We start from the raw sequence: 12,012 nt of genomic DNA on the forward strand, positions 1-12,012 counted from the left end.
GTCTATGTATTCACACATGTATTATGTTTCCGGTTAATACAATTCTAGCATGAATAATATACATTTATCATGAAATAAGGAAATAAATAATAACTTTATTATTGCCTCTAGGGCATATTTCCTTCAGGTCTATCATTCTGCTGCCATAAAAATCAACAACTTAGAAGGCACAAATCCGAAGGTGGTGAACGGTCAAAGAATCAAACGTTATATCTCAGGTAATCCCATAAATGTTGAAACTAACATTATTGAAACCGTAACCCCGGAGGAATACATAAGAGACACTTTCCAGAATGTTTCAGACTCTGAAAAGGAATAGGTACGTGGTACAGTAAGTAAACTGACTCCAAAACAGTTCTAATGGCAATTTTTCTCCGTTTTGGAATATTTAATAGAACAGGAAAATAAGAAGCAGTCCGGGAAGGACACGGGGCTTCCACGAGGGTGGAGGGCGCGCCCTACCCCCCTGGGCGTGCCCTCCTGCCTCGTGGACACCCCGTGTGTTCTCCGGACTCCGTTTTCGTGCACGATACTTCTTTTGGTCGGTAAAAATTCATTATATAATCTCCCAAAGGTTTTGACCACCGTATCACGCAAATATCCTTTGTCTTTGTTTCGAGCTGTTTCTACGGCAGATTAGAGAAATATGTCGTCCCAAGATTCGGAGGGAGAAAGCTATGTGTTGATTACCTTGCAGATCATAAGGTCTACGGGGACTTGGAGCATTATGGTTGGAGCACGGAGGAAGAAGAAGACTATGAGCCTAGGGGAAAGGAGGAGACGAGCTCAGATGAAGATGAAGTCCCAATACCTCAACCTAGGGACATGAATGTGGAATTAAAAAAGTCAAGCCTTCCCAATAGAGCAAAGAAACCTAAGATCGAGTTTATCCATTTTCCTCTCTTGCAGGAGAACAAACAAGAACTATGCAAAAAGGTATTAAGCCTTGAGCGGGAGATTGAGGACCTAAGGGAGCAAAATTCCATCCTCAAGCGCGTATTAAGGAAGAAGCCCACATCATCAACAACTCCATCATCACCACCTCCGAAGAAGGAGACATAAACACATGGGTATGGGCACTCCCCTTGGCAACTGCCAAGCTCGGGGGAGTGCCCCGATATCGTATCACCATCACTTTTATCTTTACCGTTTTTCTTAGTTCAATCCTTTTCATAATATCTTGATCTAGTAGAATAAAGTTTTAATATGATCAAGTTTTGAGTTTTGCTTTATGATCTTCTTATGTAATCGAGTCCGTGAGCTATATAATAAAGATTAGTGTTGAGTCAAGGGCTTGATTATTTTGCTATGATCTTGAGGGAATAAAATAAAAGAGAAGAAATAAAAATAAATAAAGATATCATATGGATCTTATGGAGAGTAATGAGCTCACATATAAAGAGTATGATGAATAAAAATTGTTGAGAGTTGGCAAACATAGTTTTGGTCATCGTTGCAATTAATGGAAGTAATAAAGAAAGAGAGGTTTTCACATATAAATATACTATCTTGGACATCTTTTATGATTGTGAGCACTCATTAAAATATGACTTGCTAAAGAGGTGACGTTGGACAAGGAAGACAACGTAATGGGTTATGTTTTCTTACATCTGAGATAAATTATATTGTCATGGAACATCCAACATGTTGAGCTTGCCTTTCCCTCTAATGCTAGCCAATTTCTTTGCACCAAGTAGAGATACTACTTGTGCTTCCAAATATCCCTAAACCCAGTTTTGCCATGAGAGTCCACCATATCTACCTATGGATTGAGTAAGATCCATCAAGTAAGTTATCATCATTGCAAGCAATAAAAATTGCCCTATAAATATGTATTACTTATTAGTGTGGAGAAAATAAGCTTTATACGATCTTGTGATGTGGAAGAAATAAAAATGACTGACTACATAATAAAGGTCCATATCACAAGTAGCAATATAAAGTGACGTTCTTTTGCATTAAGATTTTGTGCATCCAACAATAAAAGCACATGACAACCTCTGCTTCCCTCTGCGAAGGGCCTATCTTTTATTCTTGTCTTATACTTCATGCAAAGAGTCATGGTGATATTCACCTTTCCTTTTTACATTTTATCCTTTGGCAAGAACAATGTGTCGGAAAGATCCTGATATATATAGCTAATTGGATGTGAGTTTTCATGAACTATTATTGTTGACATTGCCCTTGAGGTAAAAAGTTGGGAGGCAAAACTATAAGCCCCTATCTTTCTCTGTGTACGATTAAAACTTCATACCCATAAATATTGCGTGAGTGTTAAAATTGTGAAATAGTAAATGATAGTTGAGTATGTGGACTTGCTGAAAAGCTCTTATATTGACTCTTTCCTATGTTATGATAAATTGCAATTGCCTCAATGACTGAGATTAGAGTTTGTTGGTTCTTAGTGAAGTTTATGATTCATACTTGAAATTGTGATTGAATTGTTACTTTAGCATAAGACATCATATGACAATATATATATATATTGCTGTTCTAAGAATGATCATGATGCCCTCATGTCCGTATTTTATTTTATCAACACCTCTATCTCTAAACATGTGGACATATTTTTCGATTTCGGCTTTCGCTTCAGGACAAGCGAGGTATAAGCTTGGGGGAGTTGATACGTCCATTTTGCATCATGCTTTTATATTTATATTTATTGTTTTATGGGCTGTTATTACACGTTATGTCACAATACTTATGCCTATTCTCTCTTATTTTTCATGGTTTACATGAAGAGGGAGAATGCCGGCAGCTGGAATTCTGGGCTGGAAAAGGAGCAAATATTAGAGACCTATTATGCACAGCTCCAAAATTCCTGAAACTTCACAGAAGTCATTTTTGAAATTAATAAAAAATAGTGAGCGAAGAAAGGACCAGAGGGGGGCCACCCACCATCCACGAGGGTGGGGGCCGCGCCCTACCCCCTGGGGACGCCCCTGTCTCATGGGCCCCTGGTGGCCCTCTGATGGCCATCTTTGGCTATATGGAGTCTTTTGTCGAGAAAAAAATCATAAGCAAGCTTTCGGGAAGAAACTCCGCCGCCACGAGGCGGAACCTTGGCGGAACCAATCTAGGGCTCCGGCATGGCTGTTCTGCTAGGGAAACTTCCCTCTGGGAGGGGGAAATCATCACCATCGTCATCACCAACGATCCTCTCATCAGGAGGGGGTCAATCTCCATCAACATCTTCACCAGCACCATCTCATCTCAAACCCTAGTTCATCTCTTGTATCCAATGTTTGTATCCAAACCTCAGATTGGTACCTGTGGGTTGCTAGTAGTGTTGATTACTCCTTGTAGTTGATGCTAGTTGGTTTACTTGGTGGAAGATTATATGTTCAGATCCATTATGCATGTTAATACCCCTCTGATTATGAACATGAATATGCTTTGTGAGTAGTTATGTTTACTGATGCTGATATTATTCGTGTTAATTTACTAGCTGCGCCAAGGTTGAAAATTGATGCATTAGATGGAAAATCATCCAACCATGCTGATACGTTGCATGTCTTGATCGTGAATGAGAACAGGCCCAAAGGTGTTCAGCTTGTCCATGAGACCGAGGAAAGGGGCATGAGGAATATGGATGGATTTGATCCCTTGTATGCTAACAATAGGAGGCACGATTTGGTTTCCTACTTCTACACATGTTCAACAGATCAAGTTAAAAGTACAGATAGATGGCATATGCAGATGTCTTGCTTATTATTTATTCTCCTGCCACGTACGATGAAGGATCTGAGGCGTCCTAGGATACGTGATTTCTTGTGCCTGTGTGCAAGTGGATGGGGCCCACCAAAACAACTCAGGCGTAGCACATTTTCTGGAGACCAAAGTCTGAGTCGGTTAGTATTTAGATTGTTTTTTTTCTACAGTTCTTTTTCTGCCGTGAGTTAGAGATAGAATTAGATATTTAGTTTAATTCTTGTGAGTCAAGTTAGAAGGGTCAGCTTGTATTATAAAAGTCAAGTCTGTGTGCCATGTAATGATTAGGTTATGTTAAGATGAATTAGACACCGTTATGTGTTTCGGCCGTCGGCCATTATCGAGATTAGAGAATTCTTGTCAACAATCTCTACTGGCGTGTGAGTTCCTACGACGCGACGCGTAGGAGATTACAAGCTGAGCCTATACGGTTCGTCCATGTTATTCCTTCAGATCGAGGGGTTGGCGTGTTGTTTCCGCGGGATTTTGCGAGCATCTTTGTAAACCTGCGATGAGTTCTTGTTGTGATGGATTTTTGTGCCGTGAAAGATCGGGCCAACAACGGACCGACCCTTGTCTCGAGGTTCACTCCTCATCAAGTGGTATCAGAGCCCGGCGTTTCTCACGGCACTTCGGAGGAGACGACGGGTGCGCCGTCACCAAAGGGTTATTGGAGGCTCTCCAGCGACTTTTTGCTGGAGGAGAAAGGCTATGGTGATGAGCTTTTTCATACATATTGTAAAGTGGGAGAGAAAATTTGTGCCACGACGATCGACCATGACAGTTCGATCAACGCGGTCGACATCGACATGGTGGAGAAGCTGGAGCTATTGGCGACACCGCATCCACGACCGTACTCATTGAGGAGGTGCTACTACAAGCTCAACATCACACAACAAGCTATGGTATTTTTTTCAGTCGGCAAATTTTCTTGTAAAGTTTTGTGCGACATAATTCCGGTGTCAATGGTTTCGTGTCATATGCTACTTGGAAAGCCATGGTATAAAGAGAACACTGCTACATATAGTTGTCTTCCCAACACTTACACAGTCAAACAGGATATGAAATATACTCTGGTGGCCATGGAGAAGAAATTGTTTAGGACATGGAGAAAGGAACGACTACGGAAAATTAAAGGACGAGAAGAAGCAAAGAAGACCGACGTTGTTGGATTTTTTTCTGGCACGCGTTCAATCTACAAACAAAGATTTTGCTGATGAGACCGACTCAAAACCGAGGACGGTTTCGCTTGAAGATGGAGAGGATGATATGGACGTGGCGGCCACCGATGCTGATATTATTCGTGTTAATTTACTAGCTGCGCCAAGGTTGAAAATTGTTGCATTAGATGGAAAATCATCCAACCATGCTGATGCGTTGCATGTATTGATCGTGAATGAGAACAGGCCCAAAGGTGTTCAGCTTGTCCATGAGACCGAGGAAAGGGGCGTGAGGAATATGGATGGATTTGATCCCTTGTGTGCTAACAATAGGAGGCACGATTTGGTTTCCTACTTCTACACATATTCAACAGATCAAGTTAAAAGTATAGATAGATGGCATATGCAGATGTCTTGCTTATTATTTATTATCCTGCCACGTACGATGAAGGATCTGAGGCGTCCTAGGATACGTGATTTCTTGTGCCTGTGTGCAAGTGGATGGGGCCCACCAAAACAACTCAGGCGTAGCACATTTTCTGGAGACCAAAGTCTGAGCCGGTTAGTATTTAGATTGTTTTTTTTCTACAGTTCTTTTTCTGCCCTGAGTTAGAGATAGAATTAGATATTTAGTTTAATTCTTGTGAGTCAAGTTAGAAGGGTCAGCTTGTATTATAAAAGCCAAGTCCGTGTGCCATGTAATGATTAGGTTATGTTAAGATGAATTAGACACCATTATGTGTTTCGGCCGTCGGCCATTATCGAGATTAGAGAATTCTTGTCAACAATCTCTACTGGCGTGTGAGTTCCTGCGACACGACGCATAGGAGATTACAAGCTAAGCCTATACAGTTCGTCCACGTTATTCCTTCAGATCGAGGGGTTGGTGTGTTGTTTCCGCGGGATTTGCGAGCATCTTTGTAAACCTGCGACGAGTTCTTGTTGCGATGGATTTTTGTGCCGTGGAAGATCGGGCCAACAACGGACCGACCCTCGTCTCGAGGTTTGCTCCTCATCAAGTGGTATCAGAGCCCGGCGTTTCTCACGGCACTTCAGAGGAGACGACGGGCATGCCGTCACCAAAGGGCTATTGGAGGCTCTCTAGCGACTTTTTGCTGGAGGAGAAAGGCTATGGTGATGAGCTTTTTCATACATATTGTAAAGTGGGAGAGAAAATTTGTGCCACGACGATCGACCATGACAGTTCGAACAACGCGGTCGACATCGACATGGTGGAGAAGCTGGAGCTATTGGCGACACCGCATCCACGACCGTACTCATTGAGGAGGTGCTACGACAAGCTCAACATCACACAACAAGCTACGGTATTTTTTTTAGTCGGCAAATTTTCTTGTAAAGTTTTGTGCGACATAATTCTGGTGTCAATGGTTTCGTGTCATATGCTACCTGGAAAGCCATGGTATAAAGAGAACACTGCTACATATAGTTGTCTTGCCAACACTTACAAGGTCAAACAGGATATGAAATATACTCTGGTGGCCATGGAGAAGAAATTGTTTAGGACATGGAGAAAGGAACGACTACGGAAAATGAAAGGACGAGAACAAGCAAAGAAGACCGGCGTTGCCGGATTTTTTCTGGCACGCGTTCAATCTACAAACAAAGATTTTGCTGATGAGACCGACTTGAAACCGAGGACGGTTTCGCTTGAAGATGGAGAGGATGATATGGACGTGGCAGCCACTGATGCTGATATTATTTGTGTTAATTTACTAGCTGCGCCAAGGTTGAAAATTGATGCATTAGATGGAAAATCATCCAACCATGCTGATGCGTTGCATGTCTTGATCGTGAATGAGAATAGGCCCAAAGGTGTTCAGCTTGTCCATGAGACCGAGGAAAGGGGCGTGAGGAATATGGATGGATTTGATCCCTTGTATGCTAACAATAGGAGGCACGATTTGGTTTCCTACTTCTACACATGTTCAACAGATCAAGTTAAAAGTACAGATAGATGGCATATGCAGATGTCTTGCTTATTATTTATTCTCCTGCCGCGTATGATGAAGGATCTGAGGCGTCCTAGGATACGTGATTTCTTGTGCCTGTGTGCAAGTGGATGGGGCCCACCAAAACAACTCAGGCGTAGCACATTTTCTGGAGACCAAAGTCTGAGCCGGTTAGTATTTAGATTGTTTTTTTCTACAGTTCTTTTTCTGCCGTGAGTTAGAGATAGAATTAGATATTTAGTTTAATTCTTGTGAGTTAAGTTAGAAGGGTCAGCTTGTATTATAAAAGCCAAGTCTGTGTGCCATGTAATGATTAGGTTATGTTAAGATGAATTAGACACCGTTATGTGTTTCGGCCGTCGGCCATTATCGAGATTAGAGAATTCTTGTCAACAATCTCTACTGGCATGTGAGTTCCTGCGACGCGACGCGTAGGAGATTACAAGCTGATCCTATACGGTTCGTCTACGTTATTCCTTCAGATCGAGGGGTTGGCGTGTTGTTTCCGCAGGATTTGCGAGCATCTTTGTAAACCCGCGACGAGTTCTTGTTGCAATGGATTTTTGTGCCGTGAAAGATCGGGCCAACAACGGACCGACCCTCATCTCGAGGTTCACTCCTCATCAAGAGAGTAATGAACAAAGTAAAGCTATCACTACATGCATATGTGGCTGGTGGAGGCTGTATGGTTAATAAGTTTTGCGAAAAGCCAATTTTTCCCTACTGCAAAGGAATATATTTTTTTAGCTACAAAGTTTGTTGAAAACATTGAGAATGGTAAACCCCATCTCAATCCAAATTAAAAGTAATTAATAACCAATCAAATTATATTTAAGAGTGATGAGATCCACATGATAATCCAAGAACTAGATACTCAAGATGTCCATAACCGGGGACACAGCTGACCATGATTAGTTTGTACACTCTGCAGCGGTTTGTGCACTTTTCCTCACAAGACTCGATCTCCTCAGTTGGATTTCTTTCACTACATAATGTTTGAGAAATGGATGACCGAGACACAGTCTTTCCGAAGAGGTCCCCTTAACCGATAGATAGGCCGGTACACCTACAATCCCCTACATCTGCTAGCCCATCATGGAAAGGTTTCCCACAACTTACTCAACTATGCCAGAGCCCATAATGGCATGCGGCCACACACCGAAGTTTCCAGCATGAATAATCTTATGATCCCTTTGAGCCTGGGTGGCAGTCCATAGGAAAATCACACGGTACCCCGAGATTTCCAAAAATACAGGCAATCACTGGGTTCCCCAGGTGCCTCAATCCACCCAGATGTGTATTAAAGTAACCACCTTAAGTTCACCATCAAATTAACAACTCACATCTATCATGGATACACTCAAACCCAAACCACGTCTACTAGCATAGCATAGCCATATAAGCAACGTAGAAGTAACTCCCAAGGTTTGATAATAAAACAGGTGAATAGGTACTACCTCATCTACTTCCAAACCCACAATTTATTCAGATCCTAACCATGCAATTGTATGAGGGTTGATCTAATGCAATAAAAACTGGGTAGTAAAGAGGTATGATCAAAGTGTTACTTGCCTTGCTCATGATCCGTGAAACCTAGAGACTCATAGTAGCACGCTTCGCACTCCGGGTACTCTATCGCAATCAAACAAGCATATAATAAGCAATCAAGCAAGGGACACGGGTAAAACTCAAATAAGAAGATCTAACCAAAAAGTTCAACTTAAGAACTCTGGTTTGCACAAAGAATCGAATCAAACGAAGCAACGAAACTCAAACTGCGAAAGAAACAAGCTTCGATTACTAATCTGGACTAAAGTCAAATTTTACAGTAGCAAAAACTTGTTTAAGTTGGTTAAACAAAAAGAGGGCTTCGAGACGAAACTCTAGGCGCTTGAATCGCCTGATTCCGATAAACGAGCAAAAAGAAAAACTAAAATGAAAACCGGATCAGAAATCACGATCGAAAATAATCACGATAAATCCGAGAAAAAGAAAAACTGACGAACAGACTAACGAACGAACATTCGCTATCTGCGGCTAACAGACAAAAACCGTTCGTTAAAATGAACGTACGGATGAACGTCCGCTAAATAACTAAATCGAAAAAATCGACGAGGCAACGGCGGGCGGCGGCAGCGCTAGGGTTGGCGGGGCGCGGGTGGGCTGCGGCGGCGGGGCTGGTGGGCTTCGGGGCTCGGCCGGCGCGGCTTATAAAGCCCCCCCCCCTAGCAGAGTCCCGCTCGGGTACGGCCCGGAGTTAGTTTCTTTTTTTTAAATAATTCCGACGTGTAGAAAAAGAAAGAAAAGAAGTACTAAACGGACTCCAAAAATCCCGAAATAAATTTTCCCCGTCCTCTAAAAATATGCCGGACAATGTGAACATTTATTTGGGCCTAAAATGCAATTTAGAAAAACCCAAGTTTTTCCTAATTCAAATAAAATAGCAATAAAACTCTGAATAAAAATCTTATTTGATTTTAATATTAAATCTCCAATATTTCTTTATTTTGAGGAATTCATTTTATCCTCTCTTTTATTTTTATAAAAGAAATATTCGAAGAGAAAATAATTAAAATCAAACGATTCTATTTTCAAAATTTGAGAAAAACTCAAATATGAAAATAACGTAATTCCCAACTCTCTCAGTGGGTCCTTGAGTTGCGTAGAATTTCTAGGATCAAGCCAAAATGCAATAAAATATGATATGCAATGATGATCTTATGTATAACATTTCAAATTGAAAATTTGGGATGTTAAAAACCTACCCCCCTTAAGATGAATCTTGCCCTCGAGATTCGGGTTGGCTAGAAAATAGGTGAGGGTGATCTTTTCGTAGGTCTTCCTCTCGTTCCCAGGTGGCTTCATCTTCGGTATGGTGACTCCACTGAACCTTGCAAAACTTGATAACTTTGTTGCGCGTGACTCGGCTGGCAAACTCGATAATCTTGACTGGCTTTTCCTCGTAGGTCAAATCGCTATCCATCTGTATTGCTTCCAGTGGCACTGTATCTCTCAGAGGGATATCAGCCATCTCTGCGTGACACTTCTTTAACTGGGAAACATGGAACACATCATAAACTCCTGACAATCCTTCGGGCAATTCCAACTTGTAAGCAACTTCTCCCATAGGTTCCAAAACTTTGTATGGTCCCACAAAACGTGGTGCTAACTTCCCCTTTACTCCAAAGCGCTTCACTCCTCGAAGTGGAGATACACGAAGATACACTTTGTCTCTGACTTCGTAAACTGTCTCCTTGTGTTTAGAATCTGCATAACTCTTCTGCCGGGACTGGGCTACCTTGAGTCTATCACGAATCAGCTTAACCTTCTCTTCAGATTCTTTAATCAAATCGGGTCCAAACAATTGTCGGTCTCCAACTTCATCCCACAACAATGGTGTCCTGCACCTCCTTCTGTACAATGCTTCGAAAGGGGCCATCTTCAAACTGGCTTAGTAGTTGTTGTTGTAAGAGAACTCTGTGTAAGGCAAATTATCGTCCCAACTAGATCCATAATCTAGTGCACAAGCTCTCAACATGTCCTCCAGAATCTGATTGACTCTCTCAGTCTGTCCATCTGTCTGCGGGTGAAAAGCTGTACTAAACTCTAGCCTGGTTCCCAAGGTTTCATGCAACTGATTCCAAAACTTTGAGGTAAACTGGTTCCTCTATCTGATACAATGGTCCTTGGAACTCCATGCAAACATACGATCCTGGTCATGTATATCTTTGCCAACTTAGCACTGGTATAAGTGGTCTTCACAGGGATGAAATGAGCTACTTTCGTCAAATGATCAACTACAACCCATATCGAGTCATAGCCTGAAAGAGTCATGGGTAATCCCGTGATAAAATCCATGCCTAGCTTATCCCACTTCTATTCGGGTATCGGCAATGGCTGTAGCAATCCTGCTGGCTTCTGATGTTCGGCCTTCACTCTCTGACATACATCACAAACTGCTACATACTCCGCAATATCCTTCTTCATTCCGTTCCACCAGAAACTATCCTTCAAATCCAGATACATCTTGGTATTTCCTGGGTGAATCGAATATGGCGAATCATGGGCTGATATGTCTCCAACGTATCTATAATTTTTGATTGGTCCATGCTATACTATCTACAGTTTGGACTATATTGGGCTTTATTTTCCACTTTTATATTATTTTTGGGACTAACCTATTAACCGGAGGCCCAGCCCAGAATTGCTGTTTTTTGCCTATTTCAGTATTTTGGAGAAACAGAATATCAAACGGAGTCCAAACGGAATAAAAACTTCGGGAACGTGATTTTCTCACCGAACGTGATCCAGGAGACTTGGACCCTACTCCAAGGAGTCAAAGAGGCGGTCACAAGGGTGGGGGCGCCCCCCCTAGGGCGCGCCCCCCTGCCTCATGGGCCCCTCGGTGCTCCACCGACGTACTCCTTCCTCCTATATATACCTACATACCCCCAAACGATCAGAACAGGAGCCAAAAACCTAATTCCACCGCCGCAATTTTCTGTATCCACGAGATCCCATCTTGGGGCCTGTTCCGGAGCTCCGCCGGAGAGGGCCGTCATCACGGAGGGCTTCTACATCATCATAGCCCCTCCGATGAAGTGTGAGTAGTTTACCTCAGACCTTCGGGTCCATAGTTAGTAGCTAGATGGCTTCTTCTCTCTTTTTGGATCTCAATACAAAGTTCTCCCCCTCTCTCGTGGAGATCTATTCGATGTAATCTTCTTTTTGCGGTGTGTTTGTTGAGACCGATGAATTGTGGTTTTATGATCAAGTCTATCTATGAATAATATTTGAATCTTCTCTGAATTCTTTTATGTATGATTGGTTATCTTTGCAAGTCTCTTCGAATTATCCGTTTGGTTTGGCCAACTAGATTGGTAGTTCTTGCCTTGGGAGAAGCGCTTAGCTTTGGGTTCGATCTTGCGGTGTCCTTTCCCAGTGACAGAAGGGGCAGCAAGGCATGTATTGTATCGTTGCCATTGAGGATAACAAGATGGGGTTTATTTCATATTGCATGAATTTATCTCTCTACATCATGTCATCTTGCTTAAAGTGTTACTCTGTTTTTAACTTAATACTCTAGATGCATGCTGGATAGCGGTCAATGAGTGGACTAATAGTAGTAGATGCAGAATCGTTTCGGTCTACTTGTCACGGACGTGATGCCT

Source organism: Triticum urartu, chromosome 3A, assembly GCF_056163025.1.
Source record: "Triticum urartu cultivar PI428250 chromosome 3A, HENAU_Tu73, whole genome shotgun sequence".
Classification (NCBI taxonomy): domain Eukaryota; kingdom Viridiplantae; phylum Streptophyta; class Magnoliopsida; order Poales; family Poaceae; genus Triticum; species Triticum urartu.